The sequence below is a fragment of the Hyposmocoma kahamanoa genome, unplaced genomic scaffold (assembly GCF_003589595.1).
Source record: "Hyposmocoma kahamanoa isolate Upper Pololo Valley unplaced genomic scaffold, ASM358959v1 94, whole genome shotgun sequence".
Taxonomy (NCBI): domain Eukaryota; kingdom Metazoa; phylum Arthropoda; class Insecta; order Lepidoptera; family Cosmopterigidae; genus Hyposmocoma; species Hyposmocoma kahamanoa.
The window spans coordinates 8940149-8966690 of NW_020654878.1; the positions used below are offsets into that span (position 1 = coordinate 8940149).

The window sequence follows — 26542 nt, forward strand, 5'->3', positions numbered from 1 at the left end:
TTGACTTTTTGCTGCTTTGGAACAATGGAGGAAAACGCGCGACAAGAATTGGGGCGACTGGGAAGCAAAATGAGCCTATACAAATCTGGAACTATGGGTATTGTGAGTAAAAGGAAGAGCTTAACGCATCGCTCGACACAAATCCCAAGCGGAAAGATTCCATTAAGAAAATCAAAAAAGGTCTGCTTAGTTCACGGGCCGCGACTATTTTCATTTAGCAAAAACAAGCCATAAATTGTCATCTTAACGAGATTTCTGTTTTTGCAGCATTCGCACCCTCGAGTGTTCGGCGACTAGCAGTTTGGTGATGGCCTTCTTTCATATGGATTATTACGTTAGCAAGTTAGCGCCTTTGGGAATTTATTCCTCGACACATTGCAAGGATCGAAATCTTTCTAAAAGTTTACTGCTTAATTATTAGGTCATGTTTTTTTTTAATTAGAGGCCATGACAAGTACCAATTCTGTACTGCCAAACCAAAACACAGCAAGTCCCAGTTGATTATTATAGGAAGAGTCGTTCGTCTGTTATCAAGGAAAAATAAATTTGTTCGTATTTCAGTAGAAATAGATTATTTTGCAAAATTAATTCTAAGGGTTTAGATAGAATTCTTTACATCCAGTATACAAAGTAAGTTAATGTAAGTAATGTATCTTTTATGTTATTCACCTGTAAAAACACCAAACCGAACTATTCCTTTAGTACCTTTTTTCTCAAAATGCTGTTTTTGACATTACGGTGTACCGATTTGACATGTTTGCGAAATATTACTACAATTGCCACGTGCAAATACGTCATAACCACATAGAACAAGATCTAAATCAGAAATTGGAGCCATTCCTAGTGCGCGTCGCAAATCGTTTGCGTAGACGCACTCTTGGCACGTAACGGCGACGCGGGCGCAGCGGCGCATGCGTGTCAAGACATCAGACGCTGCGCGCGAATGCATGCAGCCGCGGTTATTTATTACACGGCCAATGAATTAGCTACCACCTTTAGGAATAATGAAAAGCTTATATGAATACCTTGTAGCAGCTTTGAATCTTTTTATTAGTAAGAAATAAGTTATGAATTACATAATTTTAATTTGAAACTTTGTCTACGTAAAAAGTTTTGTGGCATTTTCATAAAAAAGGCTTTTATATCCCATATTTATTTATCATTGCACGTCTATTGTTAATTTGCTTTTATTTGATTATATAACTTCATTTAAAATTAGTTTATCACATCTGTATTTTTTTCATTCAGTTTGTTTGTTTTTACTATACTTTATTCTTTTCGACCATATTTACTGGAGGTGGAGGCCTGGTGACTTAAATCACAGATTATCCTAGTTTAGACTCCAACTACCACAAACTAAATTGTACAAATCATATAATAACTGTTGTTCTTCTACTGTTACAATTTTGTGAAGAAAATAAACAAATTTATGATTATTATCATAGCCAATAAGAATTAACATAATATATGTCTGTTTTTGACATTATTTACCACACTCAAACGACTAAGGCCTATAATCTAAGAACTACTTAGAATAGAAAACATCTATACAGTCATTAATTTACAGTATCAGTTCAAAATGGAAGCTAAGCAAACAACTCTAACTATCAGGACCCGACAATATCACTAGAACATTCGAAGTTGGAATAAACTCCCGAATATCATAATTAAAGAGCCGTTTCACAGTTCAGGCCGTCACGTGATACCGTTGCCCAAATTATCCGGGCCTTGTGTCATCTTGTCCCAATCCAATATGGCGCCATAAATCCTCAGAGGGGTGAGGGGGACGATGGGGTGGGGGGTACGTCACTCAAACTTTCTCTGTACTCCGTCTTACGCTCTCGTCTCACGGTCTAGGGGTGGGTACGGATAGCCCCTTGTAATACAAAGTACATTTTTCATTTTCGTGGCCATTTTGTTATAGAAGGGTCCCTGTATGCGGTTAGTGTTTAGTTGCCAGAATATGTGGTCATGTTAATTATTCTTTCTCTGAATGACGAACATTATGTTAAGGTTGCCTGGAAGAAATGGCTACTTAGTGATAAGGTCGACTGTTATACATTAGCTTACTCTGTGATACTTACATTACTGTTATGTGATGTCATTGTAATTTTTAATGTGCAATGAAGTAAATTGACAGTGCATCAAGTTTAAACTTTGTAGTTTGGAACGTTTTTATTACAAATGGTATAGAGTTGAATTTACATTTTAAGTGTCAAGTTTGACGTGCTTTCGAACCTACGTTTTGACCTTTGGAATTCAATCTTTACGTGCGATTTTTAATTAAATGAGTAGTAATGTAGACTATGTTAGTTACTACCAATAACACATTTAGACTTACGCATAGGTACTTAAGAAAATGTTTTTCTCTGAATGTATGACCCTAAAAATCAGCTATTAAAAAATAACTGATCCTTATTTCTGCTGACTTTACCCGCCTAACAGCGCGGTGGTGCGCTTCAAGGAATCCTCAGATAGAGTTCGAGCGTCGGGATGAGTAATCTCTTTTGTTTTTCCGTGAACACGCTGCCGACCGTACACGATTATCAGCTTGTTTTCTGCACACACAGCTTTTAAATTAAAATCTGGATACGCAAACAGATTGTTTCTTGTTAGTATCTTTTCGTGAATGTAATAGAAAAACAAAAGCTTTTAGCATATTAGCATATTACTTTATGTTGATACAATTATTGTTTTTTTTTAAATTCTATCATATCAGAATAATTAATTCCGTATGTCAATTGAATAGAAATTGGACAGTGTGGCGGGCTATGTGTTCAAGCCTATGAAACTATGTAAAGTATTTTTCGGAAAAGATTGGGAGACCCTTTCCGATCTCTTGGCTTTGGCAATGGCAACTTATGCATACTCATGCATGTACATGTGTTTAGTAGCAGTAGAGCTCCTTGTGAAAGAGTTCGTCCAGGGTAGTACTGCCACCTTACCTATTTCTACCGCCAAACAGTAATGTTAGCATTACTGTGTTCTGGTTTTGAAGGGTGCGGGTGCTGGCGAAATTACAGGCACACGGGAATTATCAACGTATGTCTCAGGGTGACGGGCGCAGTGGTAGTGCCCGTCAGATCTTCGCAATTTAAAGCTCTGACTGGCCCTGTGACTGTTATGGACAGGCGTGTAGCTTATCAACACGCGCACGACTTGTTCGTCCCGTCAGTTGATGTTATAAAAAAAAACATCCAAATCTAGGCAATATACCTACATGACGATGAGATTTATGACGTATGTCATAGGTTCATTGTAGGCACTTCTAAATTAAGTGGAAAAATACAGAGTTAAAACAAGGCTATCGTCGAGTCGCTAACAAAAAGAAAGAATATGGTCTATTTATATAAAAACCTCGGCTATATATAAAATCTTTACATATCTTTATTTTGAACTTTAAAAACAATATTTATAGCACAGGATTTTTTTTTAAGTACCAGTTATAACATTTGACAACCTCGGTGGCCTTGCGATTTGCACTGTGGGCGCTAGATGTGTAGATTCCGGGTTCGAGTCTCGGTAGGACTAATTTGAGAATGGAACGTTTCTAAACTGGTTCTGGTCTGGGCACTCTGGGTGGTCCGGAATTAGTTTCGTCGCTCTGGTACTTATAGTCAAAAATACCCTATAAGACAAAAATAATTGGTGTGGTTGTTCGGTATATTCTGTTATTATTAATTTAATATTTAACACAATGTGCCTATAAACATTGTTGTAATTATTAAACTTTATAATCTTCACATTAATCAAATCGTACAACTATTTAAAAACGCGTACAACTTCGCCGAACCAACACAATAATTAAAAACGCCTTAATAAGCCTAATTTTATATAACTGCATATGCAAATTTATCTATAAAGATCCAAAGGTTTTATACTGTGCACAATAACACTCAAGTCTCATAAACCACATATACTTTATAAGATTTTTTCGGGACTTTATTAAACACGAAATAGTTTACAGTAACTACATACATCAAGTCTCACACTTTTGATAGACTTTTCATAAGAAACGCGAGACCTGGTGCAACAAAACGCTGTAATGAAGTATATTTGCATAAAGCTATCTGTTGAACAACCATTACTGTAATTGGAGGCATCATAAACCAAACGCAGAGGTAAGTAGGTGTGACCACAGCACGTAAAGACTAGCTAACCGCAAAGTACAGGCTTTTGAATACAATATTATGCTAATTAAGACGTGAACAGGCTCGTAAAAACAAAGGACTCGAATTATTTAACACCGTAAATAAATGATAAGCAAATAAAAATCTGCATTATCGATCTTAATAACCAGTTTTATAGAGTACAATAAAAATGCATACTCGTAAGATGGTTTGCGCCCACTGCCTGCTACGTTTAAAAATGAGGTACCCTGGAAGAGACTGATATCAAGGGATGAGAGCATATTTTGTACCCTGTCTTTTATGTTTCGTTCGTCTATGTATTTTGTTCGAAACGTTGACCGCTGGTAGCGTCAAGAGGCCTCGTGGCCTTTGACTATAGAAATGGAAAAATCCATTAGTTTTATTTTGTTCCATGTGAAGTATATTTAGTATTAATATATATTTCCTTTATTTTCTTTCAGTGTAGATATGTTTCAGTATCTGTATTGTATACTTACGAAGTTTTCTAAATGCATTCGACTAGTATCAAAACCAAACTTAATTTATTTGATATATAATGAAGTAAAAAAGACTCCTCCAGATACCCCACTACCCTTAGCGTAATAAAGCTACATCTGCAAAATTATAACTTTCCGGAGGGAGGTTTTTAACATTCAACTAACTTTATACATTTATGTAGTTCGTATTATTTAATGACTTTAAAGTAATAATAGTATACTTTTTATCGAGGGACTAAAATGAGCCAATATACACCCGAGGTGGTTAGACATCCGAGCTTTAGCGAGGGTCTACTACTCCGAGGGCTTATATTGGCGTTACTCGAGGTGAAAACTTTACTTATCACTTTGCTTGCGAGAAAAAGAAATGATACAATCGTTTTCGCTCTACAACAAAATTACGAACCAAAATTCCGAAGTTTTCGCGGCATTTTTTTCCGGCCAGACACAGGTACAACAAACGCACTAACGTGGGAAAATAATATGGCGCCAGCGTCTATGCGTAAAAGGCATGGAACTAAAACCGTGCGTACTACTGGCTGTTCGAGTTTGTTCACTCGAAGTAAATTAAAAAAATGAAGTACTTTTTACTCATTAGGGAAAAGCATGAACTTTACTCCCGCTACGTAAGGCTATATTGACGTACTTTTAGAGCATGAGAAGTGAAAAAGCATTTTTGACGTACGATCACACACACTGGCTTACTATGCCAAAGATACGAATGGAAATTAATAACAAAACTAATATGTAAATGGGTCTATGATTCAGCTACATACACTGGGGAGTACATCAGTGATATTTTGTAATAGCCAGTTTGCGTAAGCTCAAAGTTAACAAACACATTTAAATTTAAAAAAGTCGGACAGAAATGATGGTCTTATACGTGGGGCACACTATAAGTTTCCGGAATGAATAAGAAAAAATACTATAAATGGTGAGAAATGAATTTGTTGTTTCTCAAAATATTCTCCGTTAGCGTTAATGTACTTTTTCTTACGAATGAACCAATTTTGAAAACATTTATGCCACTCCTCCGTGTCAATCTCTGAAGCATATTTTTCATACTCTTCGACAGCTTCTTCAGGTGATGAAAATCGTTGACCGCGTAACTGGTTCTTAACTTTAGCAAACAAATAAAAGTCACAAGGTGTCAGGTCGGGACTCTACGCGGAATGGCTCATAAGGTCAACGTTGTTCACCTTCAAAAATTCATTTGTCTGTCTGGCCGTGTGAGAACTGGCATTCTCGTAGTGCAAGATGATACAGCGTTCACGGTTATTTTTACGGATTTTGTCAATAACTTCCGGCAAACAAATGGTCTTGTACCAATCACTATTCACGGTACAACGATTCTCCAAAGCAACAGTAGCCACGTGTCCAGTTTTATAGAAAAAAATAAGCAATCATCTGCTTAGAGGTACTTTGCACGCGCGCCACTTTGGTTGGTTTCGGCTCATCTCGAAAGACCCATACGCTCGATTGCTGCCTTTTGTTCGTTTTGAGATCGTAGCTATAAATCCATGTTTCGTCATCTGTTACTATATCCCACACCGACTTTGATGCCCCTTCTTTGAATCTGGTAAACACGGCATTGCACCAAGTGACGCGATCCGTTTTTTTGAGCCTCAGTCAAATTATTGTGTGGGATCCACCGAGAGGGCAGTTTTTTCACACCCAAATGTTTGTGTAGTATTGATTGTATTTGACTCATGCCTATGCCTAAAGATGCCCGAATCTCATGGTATGTCACATACCTGCCTGTTTTGATCATACGGCGCACAGCATCGATGTTTTTGTTGTTCACAATAGTGGGCGAGCAACCATCACGAAATTCGTCACTGAGATTCACACGACCGCGTTTGAATTCTGCAAACCAGCTTATAAATAGTCGTCTTGTATGGTGCTTCATCGCCAAAAGCAGTTTGAAGCCGAGCGAAGTTCTGCTGAGCTGTTAAATTACACTTAAATTCGTAGAAAATCATACTACGAAAATTTTCACGAGTTAAATCCATGGTGATGTAGACAACCAATTTCTACAATGACGCCACAATGTTAAAGTAACACAGTGACAATGACAGTCAGGTGAAACAAATTGTATTCTACAGCCAAAGAGTTCCATTTTCAAATGTTGTAATTACTTTTTAAATATTATTTATGTAAGTGGCCAATTCCGGACACTTATAGTGCGCCATGTAGAAAATCTTTGCCTAATAGTGTATCGCAAAGCAAACTACGCAAAGAACAAAGGTCACAAAATGTATGTGAAATGTATGGAACGTAATTTTTTTCGCTTTGAAAGCTCTACAGTAAAAGTTGTTTAGAGTAACTTATCTAGTTAAACTTTACCCTGTATATCCCTAATATGATATCTATAGGAACGAAATTTAATTATCTCCACAGTCTAAACACCTAACGCCTAGAGACAGAGTCGTCTGACGAAGGTTTTCTAATATAGTGGCCCCCCGTAGAGCAGACGGCTTGATGGATGGTCAGTATATTGAAACCCAATACATGTGGTCATGGTATTATACGGGTTTCTTAAAACTCTGCTAATTTGATGTGAGGGGGGACATATTATAGGCGGATATCTGTTAAATTATTATGATATTTAGACAATACTTACATTTTTGGTTTGAAAATGGGAGAACTACGAGTTTCGGTTACCTATGTTATTTATAATATTATATTATTAAGCAAACACAGGTACGTTTGCATGTGGAAGGTATGGCCCCAACTTTTTCAAAGTCTGCTAGAGCGATTAGGTAATATTAGTAACTTATATATAATAAAATACGAAAACAAAAATGTAATTGCTATTCCCCCTAATAAAGGCTAGCTATTAAGTACCGTCATTTTTATATGTTTTGAATAATGAAGAGTTTTGAATATATGTATCTTATTCATTTTTACAATCGATAATAAAGTATACGAAAACTACGCTTAATTTTTCAAGTTTTTTGGATAACGACATTATAAAATTATAAATCATTTTCATTTCGTTAAAGGCCTTCTTATTACAATAATAGTAAAGATTACTAGATTGTTTAGGCAAAATATTTGAAATAAGAATACACGAAACAACGTTATATTGTACTGGCTTCTAAAATCTTTGATCTTACATTTTGTTTGAATAAAGATTTTTTATGAATGTTAATGATTATTTTGCACATCTGCGTCCATATTGTGGCTACTCGATGCCCGCTGCATTTACGAGTGTAACGGTACGGGATCGTGCGGTTGAGAATTCCCGGGCTTTGGACAAGAATTAATTATGCAAACAAAAGCCGGGGTTATTGTTTCTTCTGACAAAGCTGGCCAGTGTTTGGACGTTTTGCGTAATGTCGGGCTAAATAGAGACGTCACATTTGTTACGTCCAAAAAACATGGGATTTCTTGCGTGTAGTTTTTTTTTTTCAAACGTTTTAATATTGTAGTAACACAGTGAGTACCGACTCTATTTATAATTCTCTTACTGAGTTTCTTAATTTAGTAGGTACATATGGTGATTAAAGTCATTTTGAGGCTTTTCTAACGAGGTAGGAATAGATATTAATAAAAATCTATGATATTTGGAGTGCACGAAACGAGTGTCCCAGCTCGGCGTAGGTATGGCGCAACCTGGACAATAATCGGCGAGTAACGTATACCAATTAGCAAATTTTTTCAATACGATGACAAGTATTATAGTGTATGTCATCGATACGATAAAAAGAAAAAGTGATATTTTATTTTTTAATACTCTGCAGTCTGATAAAATAGGTAGGATAAAAGTAGCACAAGTCCAAAATAGAAGTCATTATAACACAGACTAAAAATGTGCTCATCTGTGCGTATCACCCAATTAAGGATTGCCGCTTTTGTTCCAGCGGTAATTTATGTGGGCAGTAAAAATATGATTAGCGCGACGTCTGTTAATATTGAGACGTCACACAGCAGGACTTTTATGGCCTCATTTGAACAATTTGAGGGCACTTCCTTGAACCATGACCATCCAAATTAACAAGATCTTCAAAAGCTCTAAATTTTAAAAGAATACAGGTCAAATTAAAATTGTTAATTTTTTTTGTAATAGTTACAGTGGTACAGGCTCGTTTTGTGCCGTTAGTTGCGTTTAAAATTTGAATTAGGAAGCGACAACAATGTTAATGATGGCATCGTAAACTTTATAGCTGTTGTGAGTTGTGACGAGCCGTGTGAATTCTTTATGGCCAGTTACAAACTTTTTTTATTATACCACATTTTAAAGTAGGATTAGTCAAACATTTTGAAAGATCGAACTAGAAAATTAAAGGAAAAATTAGAAGAAAATATCACCACATACTGGTTGGATATGGATATGAAAAAGATTAGAAAAATAAGAGATGGCGGCGTTATAGAAAAAAAGACCTAATATCTCAAATGTCAAAATGTGACATTGAGTGATTTGTAGCTAAGCTCCGCCTGTCCCGTGTTTCAAACATCACCGCTCGGGGCAGACAGCTGAGCGCTAAGCTTTGCAGCGCAACCCACTTGCATACACCCGTCTCTTTTTCGCCCATTGCATTCCCGTATCTCTACACAACTTGCCTATTCTATAAACAGAACTACATATTACATACTTACCTGAGAGCTTTTGTGTAAAAGTTCAACGCTTTTTCTGGATGCAGTTTTGTATCTAAAAAGATTTTGTGAAACGCGTTGCACAAGGGATTTTGCACTCTTGTATTGCACGAATTTTCTTTTATCTAGCGACGGTCTCACGGCGAGTTGATTGTCGTTATAATAGAATAAGTGTTACTTAAATAAGCTATGATTTCCGTTCTATTTAGTATAAGAAAAATAAAAACTAACCTATGACAGCTGGTGAACTGCTAAACATCGGGATATATACCTGTAAAGCAAAAAGAACACCATGAGACTATAACATAATTAAATCTCCGTAAGTCACTCAAACAATTGCATAAAGTTTCAGATCGATTTTCCACTACAGACATTATAAGTAATTATAATGTCGTTTCTACTTTTTAACAAGCCCTCTTTAGTCTTTGCCCCAATTAGGCAGTGCTGCATAGAGCAGTAGCCAATAAGATAAGGTATCGAAGTAACATTTACAACTACTTGCTTAATTGCCAAGCATTTGGTGTTTTGGTTCTAATGAATGGTGTATCTATGTGCTTATGATCGTGTTCTGAGAAATAAAGAACGATGTCAAATGTTCTCACAACATTTGGTAAGTTGGTGGGAATTTACGTACTGAGTTTAATTATACTGGAGATTACGTATTCTTCATTACGAGTAGCTGCAGTTTTTTTGCTTCAATTCGTAAGTATATTAAATTCTTGTCCGCTTGAATATTTTGTTAAAGCAAACTTCAAAATAATCTCCGACTCTACATTATATTCGTAGGTAAATAAACAAAATGTTTTAAAGATCTTCTACAATGAGAATTTTAGTTATGGCAATGTATTGTCGTTTATCAACATTCGTCAATTAAAAATCTTAAAACAATCGAGTTTCGTAGACAGATGTTCCGTCTCTCAGTTATAAATAGCATCGCTTTAAGTGGCAAAGAGAGCCGACCCTTCGCGATAACATCGCATTAGGGATCGCCCGCTACCGGTTTTTGTCATATTAATACTCCAGCGAAAGGTATAGTGGTAATTAGTGAGCAAAAAGCTGCAATGGAACTATAACACCCCGTAATTTTCTTTAGCAAGAAGAAACAAATCGTGTGATTTCGAACGAGCTTCAAATTTTAAAACACTTGTTTTATTCATTAAGTTCTTTCAGATTTTGAAATTAGAAAGGAAACCTGAGTGACCATTTATATTGTTCCATAGATCCGTCCTAAATAGGTAATACCAGTACCTCTACCCCGAGATTGTGATGTTTGTAGTAGAGCGCGTAAAATACATATAATAAGTATTGAAAAATGTCTTCCTTCATATGACGGCCAGAGTAAAATTAGCTATAGAAAATTGTCAAATATGTATTTGTCAATTTTCTATAATTGGTATTATTGGTCTTACGCAACTAACAACACTAAAATACCTTCAAAATATCACGTATTTTGACGGTATTTTAGTGAAAAAATGGCAGAAGTGTCGTTCTGTTCCAAATAAAATGTTATCAAACGTTTTAACACTATTTTAGAACTTTCTTAAGTTTCTCGCAACTTGGAAAACTTCTTAAATTAAAAAGAAAACCAATTTAAACTGTTCCGTTTTGTTTGGTACAGGCTAGCACGAAATTCGGCTTAGCAACCTTCTAAAAATAAAACAACATTTCGAATCCTAAAACGTGTTATTCTTGATATAGATAGTAATGATTTCAAAACACTAAAAAGATTTGGTGAAAAGATGCTACATAATTTGAACTACTTAAAAGGACGTAAATAAGCATCCAATGTTTGTGTGGACGTTACATACGTGTTTCAATGCGTAATACAATCATTGTGTATTATACAATCAAGTACCTATCTTTATGTATGTATACGGTAGTATCATTATCGCTGCAAGCCATCTAAAAACACACCTTAAGTCGAGTGCGGATGTTCTTAACAATTTCCTTGCCGATCTTTTTGCGTCAATTAGAGACGAATACAAAATTTATAACGCAAGTAACCCCGAGGCGGTGGGCCAGTCTTGCAATTTGTAATAAATTGATTTTTTTTCGATAAAAAACTCGATAATGAACAAATTTTTACAACGCGGTTTGAAGAAAACATATTTGGAATCGTTCGAGAAAAAAAACAACACCTCTTTAATTTGTCGGTCGTCGCCAGTCAATACGAATTTGTATTTTAAAGGAAATATTTGTATAGAAAACGTTACTTGTGGTTTTGCAACAATTCATACATCGTGTTTTTTATTTTTGTTTTTTTTTCTACCCTATTTAAATATTCTGAATGCAGCTTTCTTTTAATTTGCAAGTTGTGTGTTGTGTTGTATAAATATTTTAGAAGTTTAATTGTATTTTAATAATCGTTTTTCCTCAAGTGTGTTGCTGTTTATTTATAATAATAATAATAAGGTTTTTACCATTACGGGCTATGGCAGAACTTAATCCGAGAGCAATTTAATCCATTGTATTCTCTTGTTTATTGCAATGATTAATTTATATGTGCTTATTTTTCTACTTATAAATTAAAGTACTATTGATTTTTTTATTTGATCTGAAAAAATTTTAAATAATTTTATTTTAACGAAAAATTGTATTGTAAAAGAAATATTGCCAATTTTTTCTTAGTATAAATGAATTATAATATAAAAAACAATATTTAATATTTTTCTATGCCACGTATAAAATGGTTAAGAATTTTTCAAGTACTAGTGTTCCGAAGTTAACCCCAAGGTATCTAGTGACGCTGCGGACGGAAATAAGACGCCGGTATGCAGCACGCCTTATACACACTGTAATATGATTATAGGGCCGTCTGCGAGTACCCTTATTAAGTTATTTTTGGAGCGAAATGAGCTTTTAATATACGTTGTTTTTTATTGTGTGAGGGTTTACTGGATGCTTCAGAATGAGCTGTGTATTTCATGATATTTGGCATGAAAAATATTAATAAACCTGCTTATTTTATTTTCCCTACCATATATGAAGTTATATATATATAAATATATATAAAACACACACACACATTATATATACATATATATATAAATAAATATATATGTGTGTGTGTGTGTGTGTGTGTGTGTGTGTGTGTGTGTGTGTGTGTGTGTGTGTGTGTGTGTGTGTATAGTTAGATATATTTTTTTTTCATGATACGAAGTGACGGAACGAACAAGTCGTGCGCCTGATGGTAAGCGATACGCCTGCACGTAACAGTTGCAGTGCCACTCAGAGCTTTAAATCGCAAAGATTTGAGGGGCACTGCCACTGCGCCCGTCATCCTGCGACATAACTTGAAAAGTCCCATATGCCTGTAATTTCACCAGCACCTTACCCCTCAAAACCGGAACGCAATAATGCTCACATTACTGTTTGGAGGCAGAAATAGGTAAGGTGGCAGCACTACCCTAGACGAACTCTTTCACTAGGAGCTCTGCAGCTACTAATATTAATGTGCCGGATAATTACACAATTACCTGATCTCAAATTAGGGAACTTCCTGTACCTGTACTGGTCCTCAAGACGCCCAGACTTGAATCAAATTGAAAAGTTCGTTTTTTGTATTGGTTCTACCGAGTATCGAACTTCGGATTTTACTATCGTACTCTCGAATAAAAAATAAGGTAGTTTAATTAATAATTTTTGTAACTATAGTTCAGAATATAATGGTTCACTTTAATATGATACATAACTTGGTTTATAACTAACACCATTTTAGTCAGCCTTGACTAAGAGATCTGTAAAGAGGTTAAACAATGGTTTTTATTCGAAAAACAAAACAAATATAGGTACGCGATTTAAATCCGAATCGTAATAATAAACCGACCTCAAAAGTTCGTGGAATTACATCTGTTTGCCTAGATTTATTCAAATCGGTTACCAGAAAGTGCGCGTGAAGTGTGTTCATCCCCTAGTTTGCCACCCTTAGAGGTGGAATATTTTCTTCCAATTTAAACGGGACTAATACTAAGGTATCCTCTTTCTAATAAAAAACGAATCATCAAAATCGGTTCACAAATGCCGGAGTAATCGCATAAAATACACAAAAAATACTGTTGAGAACCTCCTCTTTTTGAAGGCGGTGAAAAAATAATTTTATTTTCTACAAAAAACTATTGATGAAGGATGTTCAATAATTTATTTAAGTATCTTCTACAAAATAAAAATCTAACCACCAAAACACCGTTCTACAACCAACCAACATAATTAGCAGATACGTATTAACACACGTGAAATGGAATCCGTAGCTTGCGTGACTGTAGGACACAGAAACTTGAAGCACGACAACAATTTGTGCTAAACTATTCAACATCTAACTAATGGTGGTTTGTAAATATTAAGACATTTATGAAGACATCTATAAAACTTGTACACGTTTATTAGCCATGTCGTTAAATACCGGTAGATTTATTTCAATTATTTTGTTGCTGAGGACATAAAAACTCCTTTTGATTAATTTTGTTCGTCTAGTTAGTTGATAACGATATAGCAAAGTGCCGTGAGATTTTTATATGATAGCAAATGACAGGATGAATATATCTTTCGCGGATGGTAAGGGAAACGCCTGTTCATACCAGTTGCAATGTCACTCAGAGCTTTAAATCGCAAAGATCTGAGAGGCACTGCCACTGCGCCCGTAATCCTGAAACATAAGTTGACTAGTCCCTTGTGCCTGTAATTTCATCATACCTTTACCATTCCAAACCGGAACGCAATAATGCTCACATTACTGCTTGGCGGCAGAAATAGGTAAGGTGGCAGTGCTTCCCTAGACGAATTCTTCCACAATAAGGTAGTAGAGCTACTAAAAGAGTGAGTACGACAGCAACGAAATTAAGCCCCGCAAGCAAATATATTTGTCGCTTGTCACCAGATACACAACTTGTTCGTCCCGTCACTTGTTACCATAAAAAAAAACGTTCCTTTGTACAATCGGCGTGATATTTTATATAGGGTAAAACCGGGTTAGACGGCCATAGGGGGTAGATGGCCAATCGTAATATTTCAATGATCCGCTAATGAAATGGCGATAGTTATTGCTCAGTTCGTCGTGTGCCTTTTGGGTTCAAGAAAACTGAAAATTTGACGACATGAAGAAAAAAGAAGACTTAAAAAAACAAAATACCAAGTAAAAGACCTATCTAAGTCTAGAAATAATTACTGGCCATCTTACCCATAGTCCTGTGGTCATCACACCCGGACACCTCGGAAGAGATGGCCAATCGTAATTTTTTTTTAAACTAATTTTAAGGTTGGTCTCAAGACAATTTGTTCTATTTTCTGTTAAATAATTATTAGTTAATTGTTCAAAGTTTAATAAGAAATAAAGATTTGCAATGAAAATTTTATCTATGGCCATCTACCCCGGTTTTACGTGTTTAGTAGCAGTAACGCTCTTTGTGCAAGAGTTCATCCAGGGAGGTACTACTACTACCTACTTCTACCGTGAAGCAGTAATATGAGCATCACTGCGTTTCCATTTTAAAGGGTAGGGCTTCTCGTCAAATTACAGGTACATGGGACTTGACAATTTTGTCTTAGGGTGACGTGTGCAATGGCGGCAGTTCTCAGATCTTTCCAGTGTAATGCCCTGAGTGGCACGGCAACGGTTACGGGCAGGGATGTTGCTTACAGGCGTACTTCTTTAGTTGACATCGTAAAAAAATACGTAGACGTAAATAAGAGCCATAATAAAAATTTCGAAAGTAAGTACACCGAATTTTGTTTGTGCCTGTTCCTGTCATAATTTGAGATTGTGTTACTTTTTTTAATATTGTAGGAGTTACACCGCCCTCTTTTAATTATGGCGGAAAAACTTATTTACACAGTTTGATCTAGAATTTCATGTTCAATGTTAATAATTCATTTTGCTCAAAATTCTGAGGTGATGTAATCAAACAAAAATAATAAACTCATGGAAATCCGTAACAGTGTATTTGTAATTTAGGAACTTTTCTCGAAGCTGTGGAAGTGAGTAAAGACCATTTACGTCTGATCTTAACCGCCACCCTATTCTGCTCTCTCTGAAAGTTATATGCCGTTTTACAATAGGGTTACTTGTGCGGAACTTGTTAATATTGGAGAGATTTTACTTTGAAAAATTACGCAAATCCATTGATAATTTTAACGATTTTGAACTCAACATTTTAAAATAGAAGAACGCACGATTTCCACATGTGAATATGAATAAGATTTACGTTGCGTAAAGCACTCATATCTCTAAAGTGAATACTCTAGGCTAGTAAGTTATTTTCATTTCATTTTTCAACCGTTATTATCCCACTGCAGGGCAAAGCATTAAGTAATAAAGTACTTTAAAATTTTATCAATAAAGTATTAAATATCAAGCTCAATAAACTTGTAAAAAAACCTAAAATGTTTAAATGATAGAAACACAGTTAAGTTAGAGTATTTCTCTCCGTCCTGCCATTTTCAGTTCCCCTAACTCTTACGGGGAATTTTTGAATATTTTACGGCGTTTCAGGTATCGCAGAATAAGCCCCTCACTTGCTATGCCGGGCGTTGCTTGCCTTGATTTTAGGCCTCATTCGACACTCGACTTCGAAATATATTAGTGGATTTACCGCCTACGAAATAACACCAAAACTCATTGCTTTGTGACACAAATTCACTATTGGTGTCAATATCTACCCATAATTTAGTACCAACTTCTGTTGGTACATTGCAGCATTCGCTTATAAAATTAGAAACAGGTTTTCGCAAACTGCTTAACGACCTTTACGTCCCAGCGGGTGGCACTATGGAAGGAGGTTTCGATCGCACTAGGGCCAATTTGGGAAAAGATCTTCGATTCCGGTTTGGGTGTTCTGGGTAGTGCCCCGGACTTCATTCAGTGCTCTGGTACTCTTAATACAGGAAATTTCTAACTTGAAGATCAGGTATTTTGTGTGGTTCCACGTTGTAAAATTTATATTTAAAAAGGTTTTCGTCACGCAGCCTCATCCTAGCAGCCAAAGACTTTAATGCTGCAGTTTTAAATGTTTTCGTCTCAGGCCTTTTAATATTACACTATTCCAAAAAAGGTTGTATTTAACTAACAAGTAAAATTTCCTTCGATCCAATCGGACTCGAACCATGGACTGTGTGTCAAACCGAGGCTACCATCTCCCAACTAAGTTACAGATCAAGTCAGCAGATTTTACGAATTTCTCTACGTGCTTGCTGCAGATCTATGTATTGGGTTTAAATGGCTTTTTTGCCATAGTTTCACCTTGTAGGAAATCTATGACAGCTTTTCTTCGAAGAAAATGTAATACCTTTGTCGCGTCCAGACTTCATGGATGACCAACGTCCAGCCTCGGTGGATGACCAGACTGACAGGCCACAAAGACAAACTTACTAGACTGACAGAAATTCGAAATTAGACCGACTTTCTTAGGACAAAAGACTACGACTGACCTTCCTTTCTTTGACAAAAGACAACGAGGGCTGTCCTGACTTAACCTCTGACGCGAGCAGACGACTTCTCCTGACTAAATTGTACAGACAGACCGTACAACCATATTACTACAACAGAATAATATTCAATAAAATAAAAATGTTTTATTTAGTTATCTTCATTAATTAAACTACATTGTGTTGATCTATTTTGGTAATGTGGTTAATAAAATATACGTTGACGAAACCATTATTTCAATACGTGTACCATTCAAGGTTCTACCACAATGGTCACGCACGGCTTCCCCCTGTTCGCTCCATTTTTGATAGAAAGCCACAATTACATTAAAATAGATGGGTTTCCTAATCACAGGGGGGTCGGGTAATATCAAATGCAATTTTCTATATTGTTTCTACCAGTACAAGCAGGAGGCGTGGTTGTTGTAGCACGCATCGTACAACAACGTAGGTACGCATTTTTTGATGAAACTCATAATTGTGCTAAATGGCGTTTACGACATTTTTATATGCGTATGTTAGTTGTAAAGAATAGTAAAGTAAGTTATTATAGAACCATTCTTTACTATTACAATATGGTTCGATGAATAATCCGAAATTGAAAATTATAAAATGAAAATATTTCGGTTACTTAAAAATTACCATAAGTGTTTAAACGAATGTTTAGGCTTTTTTTAGACTTACTATCAGATAAGATTGTGAATAGACGTAAGTATATTTATTATGTAAAAAACTACCATCCTATTTATTTTACTTTTTTTTTATTACACGAAGGTAAACAAAGCTGATCACAAACAATGAAAAGTAATTCCCCAGCTTTGGGTTAAGTTTTATGATAAACACATAAAAAGTTAAGGAAGTAGGCGGATCGTTGTTATCGAATAATAACATCGAAACATTTTAATTTACTTTATCAGTGTTGTGTGTTAAAAAGGTGCAGATAAATATAAATTTTAAGTGCACATACAACTTTGAACCTAAATACCTTAAGATAAAATATTTCCTGTATTTAAAATAAAATAACATTAAAAAAATAATGTATTTCTTTATAATACTGAAATAAAGATCGTGAAAGAAACTTATCGGTGTTATAATCAACGTTTATCAGCAAAACAACCTTAAGAATCCTATTATAGCCCCATAATCTCAATGCACCAATTAAGGTTGGTATAACGAGTGCATAAACGGTTGTTTGAGCACCGTCGTAACTGCGGCCGTAAAGTTAGATTTAATGGCTCAGATGACTACTGGAACTGGGGCTTCCCTTTGCCGTGTCTTTTTGTGGTTAATTAAGTGGTATGGAACAGGTGTTTCTTTCTCTAAAAGTGTACAAAATATAACCATAAACATGAATTGAAAACAAAAAACCTAGTTTGTTTTATTACACTAAAACACACTTACCTATAGGTATCCCACATTGCACTGACTATGCTATAGTCATAAGTATTTACATACTAGGATATTTTAAATGCACTAATTACACTTTATTGTATATTATTTCAAAGTATAGTTATTTGTTATTATTTTTTGTTAACAAAAAACTCCATATTTCGTTGATCTAGAAATCGTCATAGCTTAATGGTTTGGCCTACCGGCTTTCAAGCAGAGGTTTTGAATTGGAATCCGGGTTTACACCTCTGCGTTTCTTGGATTTTATGTGCGAAATATTATTTGAAATTTACCGGTTTCAGTGAAGGAAAACATCGTGATGAAACTTGCAAGTCGAAGAAAGTTCTCAATCTTCGAATTCCCCAACCTGCACTTTTACAAATGTCGCGTAATGTATCCTTTCACTGTAGCCAGTAAAAAAATTTAATGTATTTTATTCGTTATATAGTGAATAATAGTAGTTTATGTGACTGTTACATAATGAAAGGCATTAAAATGCGAGGGAGGGTTATTACATAAAAACATCACACGAGTGTTTTAATGCCTAATTATGTACAGTTACAAACACTGCTTTATCTACACACATATTATAAGCTCTCTGTGATGTGTTCAGGAACCGCATGTTACGACTGGCGAAATGGCGGCAAATAAAAACTTTTCTCACGCATTTCTCAAACAACCGTAGTTTTTATTTTTAATTCATAGACAAACTAGAATCGGCCCCAACTATCATATCATTCGATATCAAGTAACGTGTGAAATTGTCAAAATTGTTTGCTATTGTCACTTCATTTCGAATAAAACTTCATCTCGACAGATATTAGAATTGAGGTCCAATCAAATTGTTTTGTTTTTCAGAGATATTCGGAATTTGAATCGAATTCGATGTAAGAAGCAATAATAACATTTTCAAAGATAAGAAATTTGTTCTAACAAAACAGTTTACCTTTATGCTGGTCGTAATTTGCGGTTTTTGAACTTATTATAGAGAGTTTATGATATGTATGTAGATAAAGTATAATATCTATCTATCCCTCTATTTATTTTTATATTTCGTGTACTCGTAGAAGATAATAATAGTGAGTGAAAAGCGCCATATACCTAGGGTTTTAAAGTTTCAAAGTGACTATATCAAAGTCTTAGGTTTTCGCGATTGTTATATATCGGAAATGAACTACTTTCAGCCAGTTAGTCAGCAGTGATTAAGATACCTGAAAAGGACCCGAAACGTTACATTGTTTGAAAAACAAATTACGCGATTTACATCGGAAAAAAAGTCTTATTTCGGATTTCAGAGCAATTTTTAAAGCAAAATGTATTGCGAGAAAGTGGCGAATCGCATTACTGATCACTACGAAATACATATGACTCATTTCCGTTCATTGGCGGTTTGGACTTTTTATCTTTCCAGGGACGATATATTATATAAGATAATATAGTTAAAAAGTCGTAAACTTGTCATAAGTGACAAACAGTCATAATTAAAATTATAAATACTATTAATCAAACTGACATCGAAACATAATTCTCATGTAAAATTTATTTCCGTGTTGATGTTCATTTACATTAATAGATTTCATTTCCGATCACATTCCGAACGCAAGAATTTGCAATTTACAAACATTCAAAATATTTTATGAATGGTTTACGTAGCTTTATAGTTCTTGTTGCGAAAGTATTTTTAATAAGCGTATTGGTGAGAGACGCGTTGCAGCAAAGTTTCAATTACAGTTTGCATATTCACACAATTCGAGCGTGCAATATCACTTTCATGTTTTTGCATCTATTTGGCAGTCGCGTAAATTCGAAACGCCTGATTCTGGCATTCACCAGCATTTTAATTACTCGTTTCGAGAATGATTTATATCGCGCCCGGTCGCGAATGACACTCGGCTGTTGCTGTTGCGGCCGATGCTCGATTGTTTTTGTGTGTTTAAACTTTATTTGATTAGGGTCTTTTATTTTTTGTAATCTTTACTTGCACTGTTGAGACTAGCACAAAACACCGTATATGAGAAATCATTGTAAAATGTACTTGTAAATTGAAAGAAAAAAAACATTTGTTCAACGTATTAAGACTTTTTCAGAAGAAATTATGGATTAAAATGTTAAGCTAAAACGGATCTAAGGGTCGTATTCTAGAACTCTACTCAATACTCAAGTCAGGATTTGAGTATGATTTAAAGCACTCGAAATCATACTCAAGTCCCTGCCATTAGGGTCGTATTTCCAGTGCTTGTGTTTCCAGTGCAATCCTGACTTGAGCATTGAATAGAGTTCTAGAATACGACTCTTAGTCAGCATAATCTCTCAGCTCGACTACTTTACCATTGGTTTTTAGTTGGAGTCGCTTTTATAGGATCATATGGCACAAAAGTTCTGAAGTGGGTTAAGACTAAAATTATAACTAATACCTTAAAATTTAACTAAAAAGGAGTACGCAAATTACTTACAATAGGAATTATAAATTAAAATTATAATGTTATTAAACATTGCTGTTATTAATGGCATATTAATTAACACTTTTGAGGTGTTTGGAAACGTACGTACTGCTAAATATCTGTTTAATGTGAAAACTATATATTTCATGTAAGTGGGATGCAACACACATATGAAATCCAATCGAAAAAGCGTGCGAAATTTGTGACCATTTCGAAAGTGTCTCTAATTGTGTTGGTCATTAAGAAATTTTAAAGTTTAGACACGGTCTGAGAGGAAATTGGACTGGAAAATAAAAATAAAACTCCCTAACGAGGTCACGGTTCTCAGACTACACGGCGGCGGTTGCTTCATATGCTGTCGATAAATGTTACACTTTCTAATATATATCTTGTTTAGATTGCTTATCTATGCAAATTGCAGCGACAATTTCTTTAAAGCACAGAATAGGTTAGCATCTTTAAAACATTCGTAAAATTCGGTATTTGCAAATCAAAGCCTCCTTAACACTGTGTATGCGAATTTACGATGTTTTTATGGTTCATTGGAGAAAATAATGGATCGCTTTTTAAATTAACCGCTTTTATATGTTTTTTAAACAGCATACATTCGATATAAATCTATCTGTTAAGCAATAAAGGTATGCACTCAAATGTTTTATAGCCTGCTTACATAAAAACATACTTAATTGATTTAGATTAGGTCAATATCGTATGTTAAGAGCCTACAAGGTCGCAATAATGCCTTTCAACTTCAAATCATAAAACTCGGAAGAGTCGCTTTCACTGACCACCCCTACAACAATTGAGTACAAAATACCTCAGCGTTATTCACGAAAATCGTGAACAAAAACAAAATAAGGCGTTGCGCAAGCCCATTCACGAACCATTGTTAACGTTTTGGGATCTTTCGTAACATAATGCATCATACCGTTAGACCCATGCGTTCAAAAAGATAAAAACTAGACTAGTTTCTTTTCTTTTGTCGCGTTACGGACAAAGGGTCGAAACATGATTTAGTGGTTTCCATTTTTGTATTACGGATTTGTAAGTATTAAAAACAAAATGTTTTTAACCCCGCGGCCTCTTTGATAGATGCTTTTGTAAGTGACGCTTGGCTTGCTGACAGTTTCATGACTCCGAACGTCTATTGTATTAAAAAACAGATGAGATGAAAATAGACAAAAGCGTTGAAAACAATGAGCTGTTATAAAAGCTAATTACTGTATTAATTCGTGTTCATATCAGCATGTGGTAACTAATTTATCATGGTTGTTCTGAGAAATTTTCAAAACAATAAAAATTATAGTTAGAAAATCGAATAAAGGAAAATAAATATAAACAACTTTACCTTAAACTGTTCAGCGTCAAACTCATTGTGTATTTTGTACAAGAAATATATGGTATTTTTCTTATTTTAAAGCATATAGAGAAATTCCCATGACCAATGAAATATACAAGTACATCGTTAATGAAACATTTAGCTGCAAATTAGGCAATGTGTATGTGAGAATTTGAATAACTATGCATTTTACTAATTCAAAAATCAAGCATTAGTATCTCTGCTATTGTTCAAATAGTGTAAGTAAGTTATTTATTACCATCGAGTAAAAAAGTTTCCGGTTGTGGAAATTTATTGTGGAAAAACTGGACATCTAAACACGTTATGTAAATTATTTGATTTCGGAAAGCTAAATGTGAAATATATTCATTAGCTTCTATATTTAGTGATGTGCCTATATAGGCATAAATGTAAACAGAAACACGGGTGATTAATCAAACTTTCGACGCCGGTGAACACAGTGGAGTGCATTCATTGAATTCTGTTGAGCGCTGCTAAGTTTCATGGTTAAATTCAAAACAATTGCCTCGCATTCGATTTACGAGTTCGGCTTTGAGTTCGATCGGCATTCGTTCGGTCTAAATTTAAATTGTTAGGCGCGGGACAAACAATTTGCGGATTGCGCTCAGAGTCTTGTCGCGCGGTGCTCGCCTCTGCCACCTAGCGTGATTTAGGAGTTTGCTACCGGACTTAAATCATAGCGATGTCGTCTTTGAGTTGGAGCTGAGAAACGTATGCTTTTTGCGTCAGCAATGCTTGAAAACGGTGACGATGTGGAAACAATGAACGTCTTGCATTAGATTGTGTTTTGTCATTGTACTGGAGTGAGATAGAGATACCTACTTGCTAGGCAAACTAGAAAAAAAAGTTGGTGGTAGTGATAATATGTTAGTCTAATATTATTAAAGCTTGTATATTATTTCTGAAATATTCATTTTACATATTTGTTTATTAATGCTGAAAAACAGCTGGTAGTGCTGTTTATATTTTGCGGGTATTCCCCTAGTCACAGGACAAAACTACAAAGTTGAGTAATTAAAAGTGCAAATTAGTTTTTAAGAAATGGTAGTATAATAAATCTTACCTGTATAATCAAGTCTTGGTATCTTAAAGCGGTATGAACAGTAGCGGGCTCGTTTCAGCGACTTAAACTACCATCACATTGAATTCATACAAAACTGACCCTGTATTTATTCGTATGTAATCTAAAGACGCTACAGTGCTACTATTTTACATTATTTTGTACTTTTTAAAAATATGTGACTTAATTATTCTACTATTTAAATGAGATATTTTACAATTTTGTACTAAGTGAAAACTAAAAATTAGGATTATATCACTAAGGAGACACTCGTCAATGTAATGGTCCAGGTAGGAGGAGGATTTGTCGAACTTATTCAGTTTCGCGAATGAGAGCGCGTGAGTTCAGAGGTGGGTGTCGCGCGTGGCGTGAACGCGGGCGGCAGCTGACGCGGCGCGGCAGGCGCTCGGCATGGCGGCGAGTGTAGCGGGCGGCGGCGGGCCCGCGCGCGGCGCACTGCCGCGCCGCCGCCGCGACGCCGCCTGCCACCCCCGCGCGCCGCTACTCACGCCGCCTGATTAAAAATTCTTCCCAAACTTTGTCGGGATAGCCTCAACTTAGCGTAAACGGTTTCCAAACACCACTTCCTTCCCCGCCTCCTTAGAGATGAGCTACAATACAGCACACATAGAGCTATTACGAAAACTTTCTATAAACACCGAATAAATACTAAATCTTGCCACAAATGGTATCTATCGACGTACCATGTCTAGAATTCAAAAAATTTAAGTCTAATGTTTGTCAATTCTCAAATGAATCGCAATCGCTATGTATTGGAAATCACAAAACACATCAACGCGAAATGCGTACTGTCGCGTGTATTACGACACTACATAAAAAATAACATTAGTTCTTTGAACTTTCTTCACCCTTTCAGTTCATTATTATTCAGTAAAGCATTTATAAAGGCCGAAATCTCGATAAGACGCTTCATCGAGCTACGGCGGCACGGAACATTTGGTTTCAGCAGAAAACTAAATGTTAGAAATGCGTATAACGCCCGATTGCCCCCGCAACTTAAGTGCCGGCCGGATTAGAACTGACCTCTATGTATAGTAACGTTCTTTGAACCAATTAATTAGACACCGCCTTGCTCTACATGATTTAATTACGACTTAATAAGTATCTGTCTATCAGTTACGGTTAATCAAAGACGTGTTTTGATGTATTAAGAGGTTTTTCAATTTTATTTCTTTAAGCAAATTAATTACACAGGAAAACAGCCATTAAGAACTTATAATATTTGATGTAATGACAATATAATGAAAATATATCATGTATTAATGAAAGAAATCGGAATTTTTAAATGAGAAACCTCTAACAAGATTTAAAACCACAACGCCATATAACGTTAACTATCCACCTTCGGCACTAACCAAACTTAACTATAACATACATACAGAAATTCATTAATCGTCTGTCAATCGCATTCGGCCTATGAATACAGTCCCTACCACCTACGACTCGCTTACAAAGGACCCCTCTAATCGCCCCCGCACCTCGTTCTTCACCCCCCCAACGACCCCGGAAAAGCGTGACGACCCACAAATATAATTTTAGGTAAAACTTTCCCCTACTGATGTTGGATGCATTAATTTTAAAAGGATATGTAAAGATTAGGAGTAGTAGGATACTTATGTAAAGCCACAATAGTAGCTATATAATATATAGTGGGTAGATATTTTTAATAGTTAATCAAGGGCATAGGTATTATCGCAAGTGGGCTAATAAATCCTCATGAATCCATTTTAAATTTACATTAACATGTGTAATCAAAGCAGCGAAGCAATTCTAACAGAAATTTGAAAAACCGACACAAAACAGCGTTTTTTTAGAATTTCAAGTGACAAGACGAACAAGCGACACTCTTGTTTATAACAGTTGCGGTGCCACACCGAGCTTTAAATCGTAAAGATCTTAGGGGCCCTGTCACTGCGCCCGTCACTTTGAGACAAGATGACAAGTCCCATGTGCCTGTAATTTTAACAATATCCTGCCCTTCAAAACCGGAACACAGTAAAGTTGACATTACTGCTTGGCGGCAGAAATAGGTAAGGTGGCAGTACTTGCCTAGACGAACTCTTTCAATGAGCTTTACTGGTACTAAATTATCAGTATAACCCGATTTAGTTAGTTTGGTGAAATTACAGGCACATGGTAGCAGTAGAGCTCCTTGTGAAAGAATTCATCCAGGAAAGTACTGTCACCTTATCTATTTCTGCCGCCAAGCAGTAATGTCAGCATTACTGTCTTCCGGTTTTGAAGGGTAAGGGTGCTGGTGAAATTACAGGCACATGGGACTTGTCAACTTATGTCTCAGGGTGACGGGCGCAGTGGCGGTGCGCTTCAGGTCTTTGACGAATTCGGGCGAACAAGTCGTGCGCCACGTGTTAAGCGACACGCCTACCCATAACAGTTGCAGTGCCACTCAGAGCTTTAAATCACAAAGATCTGAGGGACACTACCACTGCGCCCGTCACCCCGACATATTCCTAAGTTGACAAATCCTAAGTGCCTGTAATTTCATCAGCACACTTAGGTAACCCATTTACTGATTGGCGGCAGAAATAGGTAAGATGACAGTACTTCCCTGGACGAACTGTTTCACAAGAAGCTCTGCTGCTGCTGAAACCTGATATACTAAAGATATAATATATAAAAAAATACTTATCGATATTAGTGAGTAAATTGCATTATTTGGTCTTTTACCTGCGTTAGTAACTGATGCCATAGTTAAATATCTTCTGTTGCGCATTTTCAAGTAAAAATTTTATAATCATATCACAAAGTCGATAAACAACAGGAATGATAACAGTCATAGACGGTAACAGCGTCACCACAAAAATCTACACATTTTAAAATTTATTTCGTTCACAAAAAGCTTTTTTTCTCTTTTATTTACATTTCAACGGCGACTTGCGCTGTAGCGACCAGGCTCTATTTTTATTTATTTCACTCTGGTGAATTTTTTACTCTCTTTTTCAATTTCATTCCGATCGAAAGCCCGGAACGTAGACGGATCTCATTTTAAATTGAATTCGTCTCTTCTTTGCATTTTTCTTCGGAACAATTCTAATTGACGTTATTTGCATGTGATCCTATTGTCCGGTTGAAACGCTTGTTAGGTTATAAGGAAATGTTTTTGCATATTGAACGGTATACATTCTACATGTGAGGGCTGTCCTGTTAGTTTTGACGATTTTTCAGAGAAAACTTAAATGCTATGCTGGCGACCACCAACATGCATAGACAGATGTTTATAATTAAGTATTTAAGTTAATTAAACTTGAATAATATAGTAAACAATTTGCCTATTCAAATCAAATCAAATTGCATACAAAATACAGGACGTAAATTAATAAATTACTTTAAAGGGCAAAAATTTGCCTATTAAATAATGACATTTCTATCTCAATTACATTTCCCATATATTTATATTATGTATTTACATACACATAACAATATAAAAAAAAGAAGTTACCGCAAATAGTTACATTTTTAAACGACATCAAAAAACGTACGTAACATTTTTTTTTAATGTATGTTACGCGATAACTTTTGCATTGCGGACCGATTGGCATGGCATTTGTGAACCGATTTTGATGATTCTGTTATTGTCACAAAGAGGGTGCCTCAGTAGTGGTTCCGTT

The 26542-nt window shown here is 35.6% G+C and overlaps 1 protein-coding gene across 3 annotated transcripts in view; it reads right to left on the minus strand.

Annotated features, from left to right (window-relative positions):
• The window catches only part of LOC113237889 (homeotic protein antennapedia-like), a 241128-nt gene that overhangs the window by 69315 nt on the left and 145271 nt on the right, over positions 1–26542 (minus strand). Inside the window, exons 1-2 of one of the 3 annotated variants that reach the window (XM_026474599.1) lie at positions 22896–23335; positions 9458–9497 (exon numbers count right to left, since the gene is read on the minus strand). The exons of 1 other annotated variant lie outside the window; for it this stretch is intronic. The gene's annotated coding sequence lies outside the window, so the exon portion shown is untranslated. Of the gene's footprint in view, positions 1–9457; positions 9498–22895; positions 23336–26542 lie in introns of those variants that run through there. One more of the 3 variants, XM_026474597.1, reaches the window with a different exon arrangement.